We start from the raw sequence: 17,848 nt of genomic DNA, 5'->3' as shown, positions 1-17,848 counted from the left end.
GGGAGTGTCAGAAGGACTGATGCTCTGGGACCCGACTCTGAATAACAACTTACCAACCAACCCCTTCCTTCTGTCACCCTCAATCTCTCCATGCTTACACTTGATGCCCCTTCGATCCACCCTGTGCTGCCTTTGGGAGAGGTTGGCCTTCCCTCCATCACCCAGGAATGTGGTCATCATCCCAGAGCAGTCACACTTTTAATCCGAGGGTCATCACAGCTGGGGCGGTGTTGGGGGCGGGGGCGGGGGGCGGAGAAGGTAGCACCGTCATGGTGGTCAAACCTGTCATTAATCCACTGCAACCTCTCTTGGGGCTGCAAGAATTTGACCTCCCTCCATCAGACAGCTCCCCTCCCTGAAATGTAATATTGCTGCTCCTAGTTTTGGGTTAATTAAGCAATGAAATATGACTATGGGGAGTCAGCATTGGCTGGGCAGGCAGTCACGACTGCTCTGACCCTGGATTCAGAGAATCCCCTCGGAATTGGGCAACACATTCCGGAGCACAGTGCCCACTGCCTCTGAAATCCCTCACTTACCGAGAATACACTCTCGGTATTCACCTTTCTCAGCTGCCATCTGAATTTACCATAAATTCTGTGTCCAATGACCCTCCAGCTACCTGATGAAGGAGCAGTGCTCTGAACGCTTTCTACTTCCAAATAAATCTGTTTCACTATAACCTGGTGTTGTGTGCTTTTTAACTTTGGCCATCTGAATGAGCAGCCATCTCAGGCTGAATCAGCTGAACTGTTTTTCATTCATGATTTGAGAAGATTAAAGCCTAATCTTCAATCCCGAGAACAAAGCCCGTTCTCAATCCATCGCTCGGAGACACAGACCTCAGAGAGACACTTCCAGACAGCACAGAGTAACACATGCGCACTGAGAGAGACACCTGCAGGCAACAGTATGTAACACACGCACTCTGAGAGACAGGCAGCACTGAGGAACAGACTCGCGGTCCACAGGAGTCTCTGAATGTGGGTGTCTCTCTGAGTAACACACCCACACTCAGAGATCTACAGGCAACATTAAGTTAAACATTCACACTCAGAGAGACACACAAGGCCGACAATGTTGGTGAATGGCCAAAGATTGTTTCAGTGGCTAACCAACATGCAGCAGAGATTGCACAGTGCGATCCCATCAGCTGGTCCAGGACCAACAGAGTGATGAGGGAATGCTTCAGATTGTACTTATTGAGTCCTAACAGCTTTCAGTTTGTGTTCTTTTTTGGAATCTTGTAACCTACACAAATCCCTGATCAAAGGGATCATTTGAAATGATTGATGATTATAATTGATTGGCAGGCCAACCAGCCAATCTTGAAAATGACCTGCTGAAATGCAGCCAATCAACTGAGGTGGGGGGGAGGTCATCTATTTCCAAAGCACACAGCGACAAAGACTGAATTTTCATCTTTATTCCCTTTTCCAGATTCACATTGACAGAAAAAAATTGCAATTAACAGCCCATACAGAGGAAGCTGCTCAAATTCACAGCCACAATGGAGCTTGAGAAAAACACTTGTGGAGATTTTCTCAACAACAGGATAATCCTGTCCCTTTAAACAGTGACCAAACCTTAAATTGGAACTGACAGCTAAGCAGGAAGAAGATCTGGTTTACTGAAGCAGAGAATTCTGAGGTTACATTGTTTTGTACAGCTGACAGTCTTCAGCAACTTCAAGAGATTTTTCTTGGCATCACAAGTCAACCCTGTCCCAATCAAACACTTTCTGGACAAGGTACAGCATGACGTTTGACATCGTGTAAAGCTCTCTTGACACTGTCGCAATGACCTGCTTTAATACCCAAACCTCAGAAGGTTCTCTGAGCCGTCCTGAGAAGGAAAAGAGATGAAATTCAATGCTGACAATGACCTTTGTCCTGCCAGCTCAGCCCTGTTCTATTTAAAGTTGTGTCTCCTCTATGGACTATCGCAAACACTTTAAACACATTCTGATCTCCTGATGCTCTTGCTGAGGGGAGAGGGGAGTGTCACATGGGCGAGGGCACAGGAGAAGCGAGCGTTGGACTCCCAGTCAGACCCAGAGAGGGTCAGCAGGCTGCTGACACTGTAGGTGCTGTCCGAAGCTCGCAGGTAGTTGCTGGTCTGAACCCCGTCCGAAATGACTGCACCATCCTTCTTCCACTGCACCTCCAGCTCATCGGGATAGAAGTGATTGGCAAGGCACACCAGGGTGGCAGTGCTCTTGGCATTGACCTGCTCCGGGGAGGGGGGCAGAAGGGTCAGCTTGGGCTGAGAGTTCTCACGGCCTGAAAGATAAGAGGAGCAATTTTAATCCCTGCCATTCGAAGGGAATTCAACCCTCACAAATATTCACTGGCAACACAATCTTTTTGAACATTTTTAGTCAATACAGAATAAACCCAACAAAAGAACAGATATTGTTCAAATTGCTTCTTGGGATGTGAGTGTCACTGGCAGGGCCAGCATTTATTGCCCAACCCTAAATGCCCCTGAGAGAGAAGGGACAGTTTTCGACCATTGTTTATGGAATGAATGTGTGCACCTGGAAAGGCTATCAATGGGGGAGCATTTTCGTGACAGTGATCAGAACTCAGTGAGATTGAGAATATGGATGGAAATGGAGAACTGTGCAGTAAGTATAAAACTTTTCATTTTACTAAACTGTGTGGTGCTTTGGTAAAAGTGGACCGGGAGCAGTGACATGATGGGAAATCAGTGTCAGGGCAGTGGGAGCCCTTGAAGGACGAGACAGAGGTCATTCAGAATCTGTTCCCACAAAGAGTAAAGGTGGGACTTCCCGATCTCGACCGAATGAACAAGAGGATTGGGGCCATGTACTAACATGGATCGGGTACTGGTTAGCCGACAGCACAGAAAGAAGGAGTCTTTTTCTGAATGGCAAGTAATTACGACTTAGGGTGCCACAGGGGTCAGTCCTTGGTACCCAGTTACTCATAATAAATAATAATAGTGTCAGAGAGCCGGAAAGACCCATCAGCCCATTGTGTCCACTCTGGTCAAAAAACAACAACCCAATAATTGTCATCCATTTTTCCAGCAAAAGGGAATTAGATGCGGTGTGTATTTAAGAAGGAATTAGATATAGTTCTTTGGATTAAAGAGATCAAAGAATGTGGGGAGAAAGCAGGAACAGGGGACTGTGTTGGATGATCAGCCATGATCATATTGAATGGTGGAGCAGGCTTGAAGGGCCGAATGGCCTACTGCTGCTCCTGTGTTTGATGTTTCGATCTGTTTCTCAGATAATGAAGGAATGTCTCTCATCATTTTGAAGCTGGAAGTCAGATGTGTTTGGAGCTGAAGATGTGGCCATGGTGATTAATGAATGCGGGTCAGTAAGGTGGTTTAGAAGACACATGGGAGAAACTGTTTTTTCTTTTTCCCTTGATGGAATGAGAGCATTGCTGGATCGGCAGCATTTATTACCCATCCATAATGACCCAGAGGGCAGTTTAGAGTCAACCACATTACTGTGGGTCTGGAGTCACATGGTAAGGATGGCAGTTTCCTTCCCTAAAGGACATTAGGGAATCAGATGGCTTTTTCCTAACAATCAATGATGGTTTCATGGTCATCATTAAACTCTTAATTACAGATTTTTTTAAATTTGAATTTGAATGCCACCATCTGCTGGATTCTAACCCTGGTCCCCAGAACATTATCTGGATCTCTGGATTAACAGCTCAGCAATAATACCATGAGACCATCACCTCCCTTATCTCATTTTTGGTTGAGAGTGAAAGCAAGGAGTTTTTTTATTCTGGAATTGTATAAAACCCCAGTTAAAGTACAGTGAGACAACAGTGTACGGTTCTGGTCACCACATTACAGGAAGGATGTGATCCCTCGAGAGACCAGGAATTTTGAGCTTTGAAGAATGATTGGATTGGATGGGAGTGTGTTCATTGGAACAGAGGAGGCAGAGGGGAGATTTGATGGTGTTGTGTAAAATGCTGAGGGGCCTGGATAGATTGGATAGGAAGGACTGATTTCCACCAGCACAAAGGGCAATAACCATGGGGAGAGTTTGAAATCAGTTGGGGGCAGGGTTAGAGGGGAGTTGAGGGTATTTGTTTTCACCCAGAGGTTGGTGGGATGTGGGACTCACTGTCTGAAAGGGTGGGAAAGGCAGAAACCCTCATCATACTGAAAAAAAACACTTGGATGTTCACTTCAAACAGCGAAACCTCCAGAACTGTGGAGCAAGAGCTGGAAAGTGGGATGGAGCTCGATATTTCTTTAACAAACCTCCGATCACCCACAGATCAGGAGAACTTTATTCGAGAACATTAGAGCAGACTCGGATCCACACATTTCAGGAAAGAGTCACATCGGGTGTCTGTGTAGAAGGTTCTGGATTATATTACAAACCTTGCTGCACACTATTGGGCTGAGGGTCAAGGGTGAGGCTGCAAAGAGTCTCAGTGTCCTAGGGTCAGACAGGGTCACTGTTCCTAATGACCCCATGACCCCTGGAAGGTGAGAGTGCTCATACAATGGATGAGGATCCGGATCAGGAGACTCCAACCCTGAAAGAAAGACTTGCATTTGTGTAGCACCTGTGCCCAACTCAGGATGTCCCAATAGATCTTTCCAGCAGACTGTGTCCAGCAAGATCCCAAACACCATGTGATAATTAGCAGAGAAGTACATTCTTAGTGATTTTGACTGGGGGATAAATACTGACCAGGGACACCAGGGGGAACTGCCTGCTCTTTATCCAATAGTGCCATGGAATGGCATCTTTCACAACTGAAAGACTCTCAGTTCATCCAAAAAATGAAGAATAGTTCCTTGAAGATGAAGTTGCAGGTTGGTAGAGGAGTGACAAATTCATTTGGTTTGCTTTCCTTTATTGGTCAGTGCATTGAGTATTGGAGTTGGGAGCTGTTGCAGCTATACAGGACATTGATCAGGGCACTTTTGGAAGACTGTGTGTAATTCAGGTCACCCTGTTACAAGAAAAATGTTGTGAATCTTAAAATGGTTCAGAAAAGATTTACAAAGATGTTGCCAAGGTTGGAGGATTTGCGCGAAAGTGAGAGGCTGAATAGGCTGAGGCTGTTTTCCCTGGATCATTGCAGGTTGATGGGTGACTGTTTTGAGGTTTATAAAGTCATGGGTGGCATATATAGGGTGAATAGAGAAGATCTTTTCTCCAGGGTGGGGGAGTCCAGGACCGCAGGGCATCGGTTGAAGGTGACGGGGAAAGATTTAAAAGGGACCTAAGGGACAACATTATCATTCAGAGGGTGTTAAATGTGTGGAATGAGCTGCCAGAAGAAGTGGTGAAGTCTGGTACAATTACAACATTTAAAAGGCATGCATATGTAAATAGGAACATGTTAGAAGGATATGGGCCAAATGCTGGCAAATGAGACGAGATGAATTTAGGTTATCTGGTCAACATGGACAAGTTGGAGCGAAGGGTCTGTTTCTGTGCTGTCCATCTCTCTGACTCTAATTGTATTTCAATCCAGCCGTTAACATTTCAGGCTCTCCAAAAGACTCCAACAGGTCGTTTTGTTTGACAAGCAGCCCCTGTTGCAATGTCAGTAACATGGCAGCCAGTTTCTGCACAGCAAGATCCCACTAGAAGCAATGAGATCAAAGAGCATTAATGATGTTGGCTCAACGATAAATATTGGCCTGAACTCAACCCAAAGAGAAAGTAATTTGGCTCAGTTGGATGAAGATGAGAAAATGGAAGGTAAAGGAGAAGGTAGGATTGCTGGTTAGTGATGGGATTATCAGAAAATAAAAGAAAGGGATGGAATTTTGAATATCAAAGGAAGCATAAAATTGCAGGGAAAATCAATGATAGAACAAACTTAAAGAGGTTGTATCTAAATGCACGAAGCATTCCGATAAAGGTCGACAAAGTGATGCCACATGTCGAGGTAAATTGAGTTTCTAAGGAATTTAAACCTGTTAAAGTGGAGGGAGAGGTTTTTCAAGCTTCTAGAAGATGTAATAGGACAGAAAGTGTGGGAAGGATCAGAGATCAAACGTAAAGCACAGCAGATAAGAGGACAATGATGAGAAGGAGGGCAGTCAATGCAGGACTGAGGGTGTTGTACACACACAGTATACACAATGATCGTGTAGTGCAGATTGAAACTGGCAGGTACGATGTTGTGGTTGTCACAGAGACATGGCTGTAAGGGGATCCGGGCTGGGATCTAAATATCCAAGGATACATGTCCCATCAAAAGGACAAGCAGATGGGCAAAGGGGCAAGTGTTGCCTTGTTAGTAAGAAATGAAATTAAATCAATAGCAAGAAGTGATAGAGAGACAGAAGGTGTAGAATCTGTGTGAGTCGAGCTGAGGAACCGCAAGAAATAAATAATCTGATGCAAGTTCTGTCCATGCCTCCAAGCAGTAATCAAGGTGTGGGGAAGGAAACCAATCAGGAGATAGAAACGCCAGGTACAAAATGTCAGGGCAGACTTCAATGGATAGGTGGACTTGGTAGTGTATCTCAAGGAAAGGACTTCATGGAATGTCTACGAGATGGTTTTTGAAACAGCTTGTGGTTGATCATTTGGAACAGGCAGTTTTGTATTCAGTGATGTGTAATGAGGCAAGCTTGATTAGTGAGCTGAAGATGAAAGTATCCCTGTGGATAAGTGACCATAATATGATAGAAATCCCCCTGCAGTTTGAGAGGGAGAAGCTGCAATCAGATGGAACAGTATTTCAATTGAGTAATGTAAAGTATAAAGACATAAGGAAGGAGCTGACAAGAGTTGATTGGAAGGGGAGCCGAGCAGGTAAGATGGCAGGGCAGCAAATAGCAAAATTTCTGGGGGTAATTCAGGAAGCAGAGCAGGAAATCATTCCAAAAAAGAAGAAACATACTAAGGGGAGGACAAGGTAACCATGGCTGATGAGGGAGGTCGACAGCAAAAAAGCAAAAGGAAAAGGCATACAATGTGGTGGAAAATAGTGGGAAGCCAGTGGATTAGGAAGTCTTTAAAAACTTTTGGAGGATAACGAAAAAAGCACTAAGGGTTGAGAAGGTGAAATGTGAGGGTAAGCTGGCCAGTAATATACAAATAGATTGCAAGAGTTTTATCAGATATATAAAAAGGAAGAGGGAGGCAAAAATAGACTTTGGTTTGCCGGAAAATGAGTCTGGAGAAAGAATAATAGGAAATGAAGGAATAGCCAAGGAATTGAATCGATACTTTGCATCAGTCTGCACAATGGAAAACACCAGCAGCATACCAGTACTTCAAGACTGTCAGGGGGCAGAGGGGAGTGTAGTGGCCATCACTAAGGAGGAGGTACTGGGGAAGCTGAAAGGTCTGAATGTGGATAACTCACCCAGACTGAATGAACTACACCAGTGTGTTCTGAAGGAGATTGCTGAGGAGATTGTGGGGGCATTGGTGATGATCGTTCAGGAATCAATGGAGTCAGGGTGTGGAGGTGGGGTAGGGTGGCATTTGTTGGGGGCAAGGGACAGGAAAATGGCTCACATAACAGCTCTGTATAAGAAAGGAGGGAGGTAGAAGATGGGACATTATAGGCCAGTTACCCTGGACTCAGTTGTTGGTCAGGTTTTAGACTTCAATTGAAGGATGAAATTGTAGAGGACTTGGAAGTGCATTGAGAAAATAGGGCTGAGCCAAGGGGAGGTCATGCCTGGCAAATCTGTTAGAATTCCCAAAGGAGACAATGAGCCAGTCAGTCAAAGGAGAGTCTGAGGAAGTAACCTATTTGGATTTTCCAGAGGGCATTTGACATGAGATAAGCGCTGATAGTGTTAGGGGTGAGGTACTGGCATGGACTGAGGACTGGCAGGTTGGCATAAAGCAGAGAGCGAGGAACAATGGCAGCTGGTGACCGGTAGAGGTCTGCAGGGTGTTTGGACCTTAACTATTCATGTTATACATTAACAATCTGGATGAAGGAAATGAAGACATTGTTGCTAGGTTTTCAGATGACATGATATAAGTGGAGGGACAGGTAGTGTTGAGGAAGTGGGAAGGCTGTAAAAGGTCCTGGATATGCTCAGAGAGTGGGCAAAGAATTGGAAGATAGAATACAATGTGTTACAGTGTGAGGTTATGCCCTTTGGGAGGAAGAAGAAATGCAAAGACTGTTTGCTAAATGAGGAAAGCCTTTGGAAATCTAAAGGACAAATCTCATTCAGGTTTCTCTTAAGGTTAACAGGCAGGTCCAGTTTGTGCTTGGGAAGGCAAATAAAATATTCGCATTCATTTAAATAGGGCCAGAACACAAGAGCAGAGATGTACTGCTGAGGCTGTGTAAGGCTCTAGTCAGACTGCATTTTAAATATTGTGAGCAGTTTTGGGACCCATATTCTAAGGAACAATGTGCTGGCATTGGAGGGGTTTACAAGAATGATCCTGGGGATGAAGGGCTTGTCATATGAGACATGGTTGAGGACTCTGGGTCTGTACTCGATGGAGTTTAGAAGGATGAGGAGGGATCTTATTGAAATTTGCAGAATACAGATAGGCCTGGGTACAGTGGATGCAGAGAAGATGTTTCCAAAAACAGGAGACTAGGTAACCAAGGCACAGCCTCAGAATGAAGGGCTAACACTTTCGAGCTGAGATGAGGACAAATTTCTTCAGCCAGAGGGTGGCGAATCTGTGGAACTCAGTGCTACAGAGGGCAGTGGAGGTCAGGTCACTGAGTGTATTTAAGACAGAGATAGATAGGTTTGTGATTGTTAAGGGGATTGATGGTACCTGTGGAGTAGGCAGGAGAATGGGGATGAGAAGCATATCTGCCAAGATCAAATGGCAGAGCAGATTCAATGGGCTGAATGGCTGACTTCTGCTCCTACTTCTTAAAGTCTTCTGGAGAGTTTCCCCAAAACCCTGGAACACTGAACCCACTGGACTGAGCCCTGATGTAGCTGTTTGTCATCAGAACTTTGCCAAGAGGTAACCAAAGAGTGGAGAGTGTGCGCATCCATGTGGGAACTTCAGAATGCTTCCCAGCTCCTGGAATTCCAAGAGTGTAGGAAGTGTGGTCAGTGACAGCAGTTGGAACTCTGGGTTTCGGGGCTTGAGCAGCAGCTGGTGTCAGTGCGGAGAGTCCGTGAGGCTGAGAGCTCCGTGGAGAGCACGTTTCTAGATGTGGTCACTCTGCAGCTTCAGAGTATGCAGGGAGAGAGGGAATGGGGGAGAAGCAGACAGTCCTAAAGGACCAGGCAGCTAGTACAGGAATCCCCTGAGTGCATCTCACTCTCCAACCAGGATTCAGTTCGGAATCCTGATGAGAATGATGGTTCATCTGGGGAGTGCAGCCAGAGCCAAGTCCCTGGCACCACGGGTGGTTCAGCTGTACAGGGGGGCACAACGAAGACTGGAAGAGCAACAGTGAGAGGAGATTCGAAAGGGAGGGCAATTGATAGGTGTTTCTGCAGCTGCAGATGGGAATCCAGGATTGTGTGTTGTCTCCTTGGTGCCAGGCTCAAGGATGTCACTGAGCGGCTGCAGACCGCCCTGAGGGGAGAGGGGGAACAGTCAGCAGTCGTGGTCCACATCGGTCCCAGTGACAGAGGGAGAAATAGGATGTAGTCCTACAGTCAGAATTTCAGGAGCGTGGAAAGGAATTAGGAGCAGGATCTAAAAAGAAGGAATCTGCACATTACTTCCAGTGCCCCCCACAAGTGTGAAGAGGAACAGGAGGATAACACAGGTGACTGTGGGGCTGGAGAGCGGGTCCAGGAGGGAGGCTTTAGGTTCTTGGGACATTGGGAGTGGATCTGGGGGAGATGAGATTTGGCCAGACCAGACAGCGTTGCTCCTGAACAGAGCTGTGACTGAGCTCCTTTGGGATGAGCTGGGCTGTGGGAGCCAGTGGGGAATATCAGAATGAAACACCAAGGTCCACGGAATCCTCAGTGTAGACAATAAATCACCACCCAGTGGAAAGAATGTGGAGGAATACAAATGCAAGGAATTTACAGAGACCTGCAAATATGATAGAATCATTATAAAGGGGGACGGGGTCTTTAATTTCTGAATATAGATTAGGGAAGTAGCAGTGTAACAGGCAGAGAGGGGCCAGAGTTGTGAGAGTGTGTTCAGGTGAATTTTCAGATGGCATTGTGGACAGCGAAGAAGGCTGTCTGAGAGTACAATGGGCTCTTGACCAACTGGGCCAGTGGGCTGAGGAATGGCAGATGGAGTTTAATTCAGATAAATGTGAGTGCTGTATTTTGGTAAGACAGGAGATGGGTGAGACCCTAAGCAAATATTTCAGGTCAGTATTTATTGGGAAGAAGGACATGAAAGTGAGGGAATTTGGAAAAATAGTGACGTTTTGAAAAAGTCCACAATACAACTGAGGAGATGCGAAAGGCCTTAAAAGATATAAAGGTATATAAATCCCGAGGACCTGATCAGGTGTATCCCAGAACATTGTGGGAAACTAGGGAAGAGATTGCTGGGCCCCTTGCTGAGATATGTTTATCATTACAGCTATAGGTAAGGTGTTGGAGGAGCAGAGAGGATGGCTAATGTTGTATCATTATTTCAGAAAGGCTATAAGGAAAATCTAGGGAACTATAGACCAATGAGCCTGATGTCAGTGCTTGGTAAGATATTGGAGTGGATTCTGAGGGACAGGATTTACATCCATTTGGATAATCAATGTGGTTTTGTGCATGGGAAATTGTGTCTCCCTGATTTGATTGAGGAGGTGACAAAGAAGATTGATGAAGGCAGACAGGAGACAGTGTCTGTTTGGACTTCAGTAAAGTGTTTGACAAGGTTCCACATGATAGACTGACTAGTAAGGTTAGACCACATGGGATCCAGGGGGAGCTAGCCATTTGGGTAAAAAAAAAATTAGCTTGAAGACAGGAGAGAGAGAGTGGTGGTAAAGGGTTGATTTTCAGACTGGAGATCTGTGAATAGCTGTGTGCCGCAAGGAGTGGTGCTGGGTTCACTGCTTTTGGTCATTTAAATAAATTATTTCACTGTGAATATAGGAGTTAACATCAGTTTGTAAATGACACCAAAATTGGTGAGACAGTGGATAGTGAAGAAGTTTATCTGAGGGTACAGTGGGACCTTGATCAGATGGGGCAATGGGCAAAGGTGTGGCAAATGGAGTTCAATTTATTTAAATGTGAGATGTTGCATTTTGGAAAGGCAAACCAGGGCAGGAGTTATACAGTTAATGGTAGGGCCCTGTGGAGTGTTGCTGATAAAAGAGACATGAAGATGAAGGTGAAGGTGAAGGTGAAGGTGAAGGTAAGCTGCATTATTCCTTAAAACTGGATCACAGGGAGACAGGACGATGAAGTAGATGTTGGGTACGTTTGCCTTTATTGGTCACTGTATTGAGTATCGGAGTTGGGACATCATGTTGCAGCTGTACAGGAGATTAGTGAGGCCACTTTGGGAATAATGTGAACAATTCTGATCATTCTGCGATGGGAAGGATATTGTAAAACTTTTAAAAGGTGCAGAAAAAGATTTACAAAGATTTTGCTCGGAATTGGAGGGTTTGAATGATCGGGAGAGGATGAATACACTGGGGCAATTTTCCCTGCAACATCGGAGGCTGAGACATTTATAAAATCATGAGGGACATAAATAATGTGAATAATTCAGGAAGCATGTGAATGTTTTGTAGAGATGGCAAATTAAATTCCCAAAGGTCATTCCAGGGATGAGGAACATCAGTTATGAAGGTCTACTGAAGAATTTGGGACTGTCTTCTTTGGAGAAGGCTGAGAGGAGATTTGTTGAAGGAATTAAAACCAGGAGGGTCCTGGACAGAAAACATAAGGAGAAAATGTTCCCAATTGAGAAAGGATTGAGACTGAGAGACCACAGATTGAAAATAATTGGGAAAAGTAACAAAAGTGAGTGGTTAAGGTGTGGAATGCACTGCCTGAGAGTGTGGTGGAGGCAGCTTCAAATGAAACATTCCAAAGGGAGTGAGACTATTATTTGAAAAGGAACAATGTGCAGGGTGACAGGGAGAAGTGAGGAGAATGACACTCGGTCAATTACTCATTCAGAGAGCCAGTACATATAGGACAGGTGGAATGGTCTCCATGTACACTGTAACAATTCTGTGATTGTGTGATTGAGCAGAGTTAAAGCTGGGGGAGGTGGGAGCTCAGTGTCTCACTGTGCTGCTGAGGTCAGTGTGATCAGAGACTGGGACGGGGAGCCAGAGCTCACATCAAACTCTGCCCGTGTCTGTCACACTGAGACTGGCAGGAGGCTACTCACTGATTTCACTCCATGCTGCAGGAATGGGACCACAGGCTGCAAATGGACAGAGCTCCTCCACACGGTGAGTAAAACTGACTGACTTATATCTTGCTTTTTAAAGGGTGCAATGGAACTAAAGAGATACAGCTGTACACCCTGTTAGAGACAGTGCTCCTCAATCAACCATTTCATTCGCTGCAGCTGCTAAATAACACCTTCAACAATTCAGCATTTGTGTTTTAGAAATTGTGTTTCAGTATTGACAGGGTTAATAACAGAGGATTGAGGTTTACTTACTCAGTCTGAGCTTGGTTCCTGAACCGAACGTAAGCCACAGTGAGAGCTCCCAGTGCAGAGACTGCACAAAAACTTCTGCTCTTTCTTACTCTCCGTCACTCTCAACCTCTCCCTGTCTCTCAGCCACTCTTACCCTCTCCCTGCCCCTCTCTCTCTCCCTCACTCATGGCTTTTTTTCTGTCTGTCTGTATCTCTGGGTTGTGTCCAGCTAGGCTTGGGCAGTTTGCGAAATATATTTTTTGATGTTCAATCTTGCGGCTGCTCTTCAAGTGTGGTCATGGAGTGTAGGTGGAAACATGAGGCCTTCAGTGAGTGGTGGACACCACAGGGACTGGAGTGTGTTGTGTACAGTGACAATGCTGGCATAGGTTAGTTTGTTCAGTTTCATTTAGATGTAAATGTGAATGTGTCAGTTCAGGTGGTGGGATGGTGTGTCCATTGTTATATATTTTATATAACTGTGGATTGGGTCAGTACAGGAGTTGGTGCTGTGTGTATTGAGGTTTTTGTACGGATCTGTATCACTGTGCAGAGGGTAGCTATAATGTTGCTGACAGTAATAGTCAGCGACATCCTCATTCTGAACGTTGCTGATTGTCAGGGTGAAACTGGTCCCTGATCCACTGCCGGTGAATCGATCGGAGACTCCTGTGAATCGAGTTGTTGCACTGTAGATCAGGAGAGAGGGTTTCTGACCTTCTCGCTGCTGGTACCAAGCAAGGGAGCTGCTAATGCTTTGACTGGCCTTACAGGTGGTGGTTGCGGTCTGGCCCAGTCCCACTGACAGCACCGGGGGAGACTGGCTCATGATGATGTCCCCACTGATACCTGAGGGGTCAGAGAGAAACACAGTGAAGTCAGAACTGTCACAGAAAGAGCCTGTCAAATGAGAGATTATTGGAGACACTGAGCATTCCTCTGGTTTCAGCATTTTCCCATCAAACACAAGTCACTGGAATTGGAGTGAAATGGAGAGCAGCGAAAGATTCAAGGTGGAAGGAGAGAGATTTGTACCTGCGACACAGAATAACAGGGGCCAGATCAGCTGGATGTGTGAAATCATGGTGTGTGCTCCTGTCCCTGTGCCTGGTTCCTGATAAACTCTCCCTTCACTGGGCTCTGCTTTATAAAGCTGCAGCCTGTGAGACTCTGACTGGGTGTTCCTCAGTATGTAAATGGCATCAGGCAGGGAGAGACACGTCAGTACCTCTTTTCTCTCTCACTCACTCCCATTCTCTCTCTCTGTCTCAGAAAGTCATTGAGGATAACAGCACTGAGTGAGACCATTTGGCCCATTGTGTCTAAACTGGTCAGCAAAGATCTGATGACACTAATCCCATCCTCCAGCTCTTGGCCCATTACCTTGGGGGCTGCAGCAACACAAGTGAATATCTAAACAATGCTCCACTGTCACGAGAGTTTGTGACTCAACCAGCCTTTCAGGCAGTGAGTTCCAGTCTCCCACCACCCTCTGGGTGAAAACAGTTCTCCCCAACACACTTCTCACTCTCTAATCAACTGGGCCTGGACTCACTGAGTTTAGAAGGATGAGAGAGGATCTGATTGAATAATATAACATTCTAACAGGGCTGGGCAGGGAGGAGGTTTCCCCTGGTTGGGGAGTCTGGAACCAGGGGTCACAATCTCAGGGGGATACAGCGTAGACCATTTCAGACTGAGATGAGGAAACATTTCTTCACTCAGAGGGTAGTCAAACTGTGGAGGACAAGGAACTGAATATATTCAAGAGAAAGAGAGAGACAATTGTTTTACATTTTAACTGCATGAAGGAAATGGGGAGAAAGTAGGAATATGGCTTTGAGATGGAGGATCAGCCATGATCATACAGAATGATAGAGCATTCTTAAAGGGCCGAATGGCCTACTCCTGCAGCAGTTTCTCTGTGGCCATGTCTGTGTTACCTTCAATGTTTGTCCCTGGTTATTGAATCCTTGACTCTTGTAAAAAGTGCCTTCCTGCCCACCCTATCAATGCCCTGAATAATCTTATACCCCTCTATCAGGTCCCCTCTCAACCTTCACTATCCAAAGAAAACAATCCCAAACTTTCCAAGCTTTCCTCACAGCTGGCCCTCCATCCCAGTCAGCATGCTGGTCAATCTCTGCACCCTCTCAAGTACAATCACATCCTTTCCAGAATGTGGTGACCTGGAGCTGTCCACCCCTTTCTCTCTCTCTCTCAATCAGTCTCATAGCCACTCTCTCCAACTCACTCACGCTTCCTCACTCCGTCTCATAATCTCTACTTCTGCATCTTTCTCTCTCACTGTCACTCACTCAATCTCTCGCATCAAAAGAAAACTTCCAAATATTAATTGCCCCTCTCTATTCCTCTCTCTGTCTCTCCCTCCCTGCCTGCATTCCCAATCTACAGTCTCTCTCCCTCCCTCTCTGTCATTTTGTCTCTAACCATACTCATCTCTCTCTCACACACACACACTCAACCCGACCAACTCTCTCTCAATTCCTTTCATTCTTGGTATCACACTCATCCTGTCTCTTTCTCTCTCTCCATCCCTCTCAGTCACATCTTGATTCTCTCTCTCTATCCCTCAATCTCACTACTTCTACCTCCCTCTATCTCTCTCTTGGTCCCCTCACATATCCCACACTGTCTCAGATGCTCCTCCCTCTATCCCTCAATTACACACACACACATACATCTTCTACCTCTCTCTCTGTCTCGCTTCTCTCTCTTTCTCAAAGTGTCCCGGGTGGTGACAATTGAATGCAGGACAAATCTCCCTCTGCTCTGCCCCACTAATGGATGTTAACCCTTGACCCCAGAAGCATGTCTTTTCCTGGATTAAGGCCCCATTTCTCACATTGACCAGGGTTTGGTCTCTCTCAAGAAGACTGACAGATTCTTGTCATTTGAAGGGCAGTTCTGTGCTGTTGGCCGATTCTCACTGGGGACTGGTTTGGACACAAAGCTCACTTCACGAAGGCCCAGCAGAGAGGGGAGATCCTCAGGCCATCAGTGTGAGCTGGAGGGACAGGACAGGTTCTGACCCACTGACCCATCCTGTCCAATCCCTTCCCTTTCCTGCACCTTTCATGATCAGTCTTTGAGTCAGGCTTTTTGACTGGGATGAGGGTCAGAGCATCACACAGTTACAACAGAGAGAAACTGGACCCACACCAACCATGAACTCCATGACACACTGGATACTCCAACAGAGTCCAGTAAACATGAAATTCAGTTCACAAAGCTGCTTTATGGAGAAACATAGGCCTCTTTACCACTGAAGCCATAAAAGCAGTAAACATTGGCCTCCTTCCTACTGGACTCTCCAAAGGAGACCAGTAAACATGGGCCTCCTATTCACTGGAGTTTCCAATTGAGATGAGCAGCTGACTGAGTTTTTGAAGAAGTAATCAAGAAGAAGAAGATAGGTAGAGCAATACACTCTGTCTACATGGACATTAGCAAGGCCTTAGACAAGGTTCCCCATAGTAGACTGCTTAGTAAAATTATATCACATAGGATACAGGGAGAGCTCGCCAATTGGATATAAAATTGGCCTGATGGTAGGAGGCAGAGGCTGGTGAGAGAGGGTTGTTCTTCAGACTGGAGGCCAGTGACCAGCCGTCTGCCACGAGAACCGAACCTGGATCCACTGTTGTTCATCATTTAAATGAACAATTTGGCTGAGAAAATAGCAGGAATGAAAATGTGTTGCTGGAAAAGCGCAGCAGGTCAGGCAGCATCCAAGGAACAGGAGAATCGACGTTTCGGGCATAAGCCCTATAGCAGGAATGGTCAGGAAGTTTGTGGCTGACATTAAAATTGCTGGCATCGTGGACAGGGAAGAAGGTTACCAAAGAGTGCAATGTCATCTTGATCAACTGGGCCAGTGGGTCAACAAATCCAGATGGAGTTGAATTTTGAAAAGTGCAAGGAGTTACATTTTGGTAAGACTTACCAGGTCAGGAATTACACAAATAATTGTCGAGCCATGGGGAGTGTTGTTGAACAGACAGACTGAGAGGTACAGGGACATAATTCCTTGGAAGTGGGGCCACAGGTCGACAGGGTGATAAAGAAGGTATTTGGCACGCTCACCTTCACTGGTCAAAGCAGGGAGTACAGGAGCTGGGACATCATGTTCCAGCTGTACAAGGCATTGGTAAGGCCACATTTGGACACTGTGTACATTTTCCTTGAGAAAACACTTTTCTGTAAACTGGGTTGTCTGTTTCTCCCAGTCTTTGTGTAAAGGTGAGACTAAGTGTGTGTAAGCTCTTATACAGCACAGACAGAGGTCACTGGGCCGATTGTGACTGTGAGTCAAATGAGTCCAATGAGTCCCATTTACCCAGCCTTTCCTGTATAACCCTGCAATTGTTTCCTTTTCAGCTATTTCTCCAAAAGCCTTTTTGAAAGTTGCTGTTAAATCCACTTCCACTCACCTTGCAGACCGTCATCATGAACTCGCTGGATAAAAATGTTCCTATCTTCTCCCTTGTCCTTCAGACCATTTCTGAAATGTGTGCCCTCTGGTTACTGACCCTCCTGCCTGGAGAAACAATTTGTCCTGTATTTACTGCATCCAAACTCTCCAATTGTGAACCCCTCATTGAGTGAGACCTATTTCCAACACAGGGGGAGAACATTCAGCCTGTCAGGTAAATGCTGTCATTTCATGGGGCAATCCAGTCAGTCCCACCCCCTCCCCTCCTCAGCCCCCAGGGCCTTGCAGGTTTATTTCCATCAAGAGCCCATCCAATCTGTCATTGTAATCACTGAGTGTCTTCACCTGCCTCACCTGAAAGGGTACTAATTTCCAAGTCATTACCAATTGCTGCTAAAAACAAAGTTCTTCCTTACATCCTGTATCTCTTGCCCAACAAAATGTAAGGTAATCTCAATGTGAAGATGGGATTTTGTCTCCACACGGACTGTGAGTTGGTCACTCTTACTGATACAGTCATGGACAGATACACCAGCAGCAGACAGATTGGTGAGGGTGACAGTGAGTATGTTTTTCCCTCTTGTTGGTTCCCTCGCCACCTGCCCCAGCTCCAGTCTCGCAGCGGAATCACTTGGAACTTGACCAGCTTGTACAGTAGTGATGCTTCTGAGCAGCTCTTGATGGTGGGCTTTGAAGTCCCTTACTCAGAGTATATCCTGCATCCTTCCCTCCCTCAGTGCTCCCTCCAAGTGTTGTTCAACATGGAGGAGGACTGACTGCTCAGTTGAGGTTGGAGGGGAGGGAGGTTTCCTTCTCCATGTTTGATCTACTGTCATGATGCTTTATGGGTTCCATAGTTAATGGTGAGGACTCCC

The 17,848-nt window shown here is 45.8% G+C and overlaps 1 long non-coding RNA gene across 1 annotated transcript; it reads right to left on the bottom strand.

The window, feature by feature from the left end:
* Nucleotides 1-1,406: 1,406 nt before the first annotated feature.
* Nucleotides 1,407-12,860, bottom strand: LOC140479430 (uncharacterized). Its single transcript, XR_011961034.1, has 2 exons — nucleotides 12,539-12,860; nucleotides 1,407-2,282 (listed from the first exon to the last, which is right to left on the bottom strand). It is a non-coding gene; the product is annotated as an uncharacterized lncRNA (long non-coding RNA).
* Between the last annotated feature and the right edge of the window lie 4,988 nt (nucleotides 12,861-17,848).

The sequence above is a fragment of the Chiloscyllium punctatum genome, chromosome 7 (genome assembly GCF_047496795.1).
Source record: "Chiloscyllium punctatum isolate Juve2018m chromosome 7, sChiPun1.3, whole genome shotgun sequence".
NCBI lineage: Eukaryota > Metazoa > Chordata > Chondrichthyes > Orectolobiformes > Hemiscylliidae > Chiloscyllium > Chiloscyllium punctatum.
This window is presented reverse-complemented; position numbering and strand designations above follow the sequence as displayed.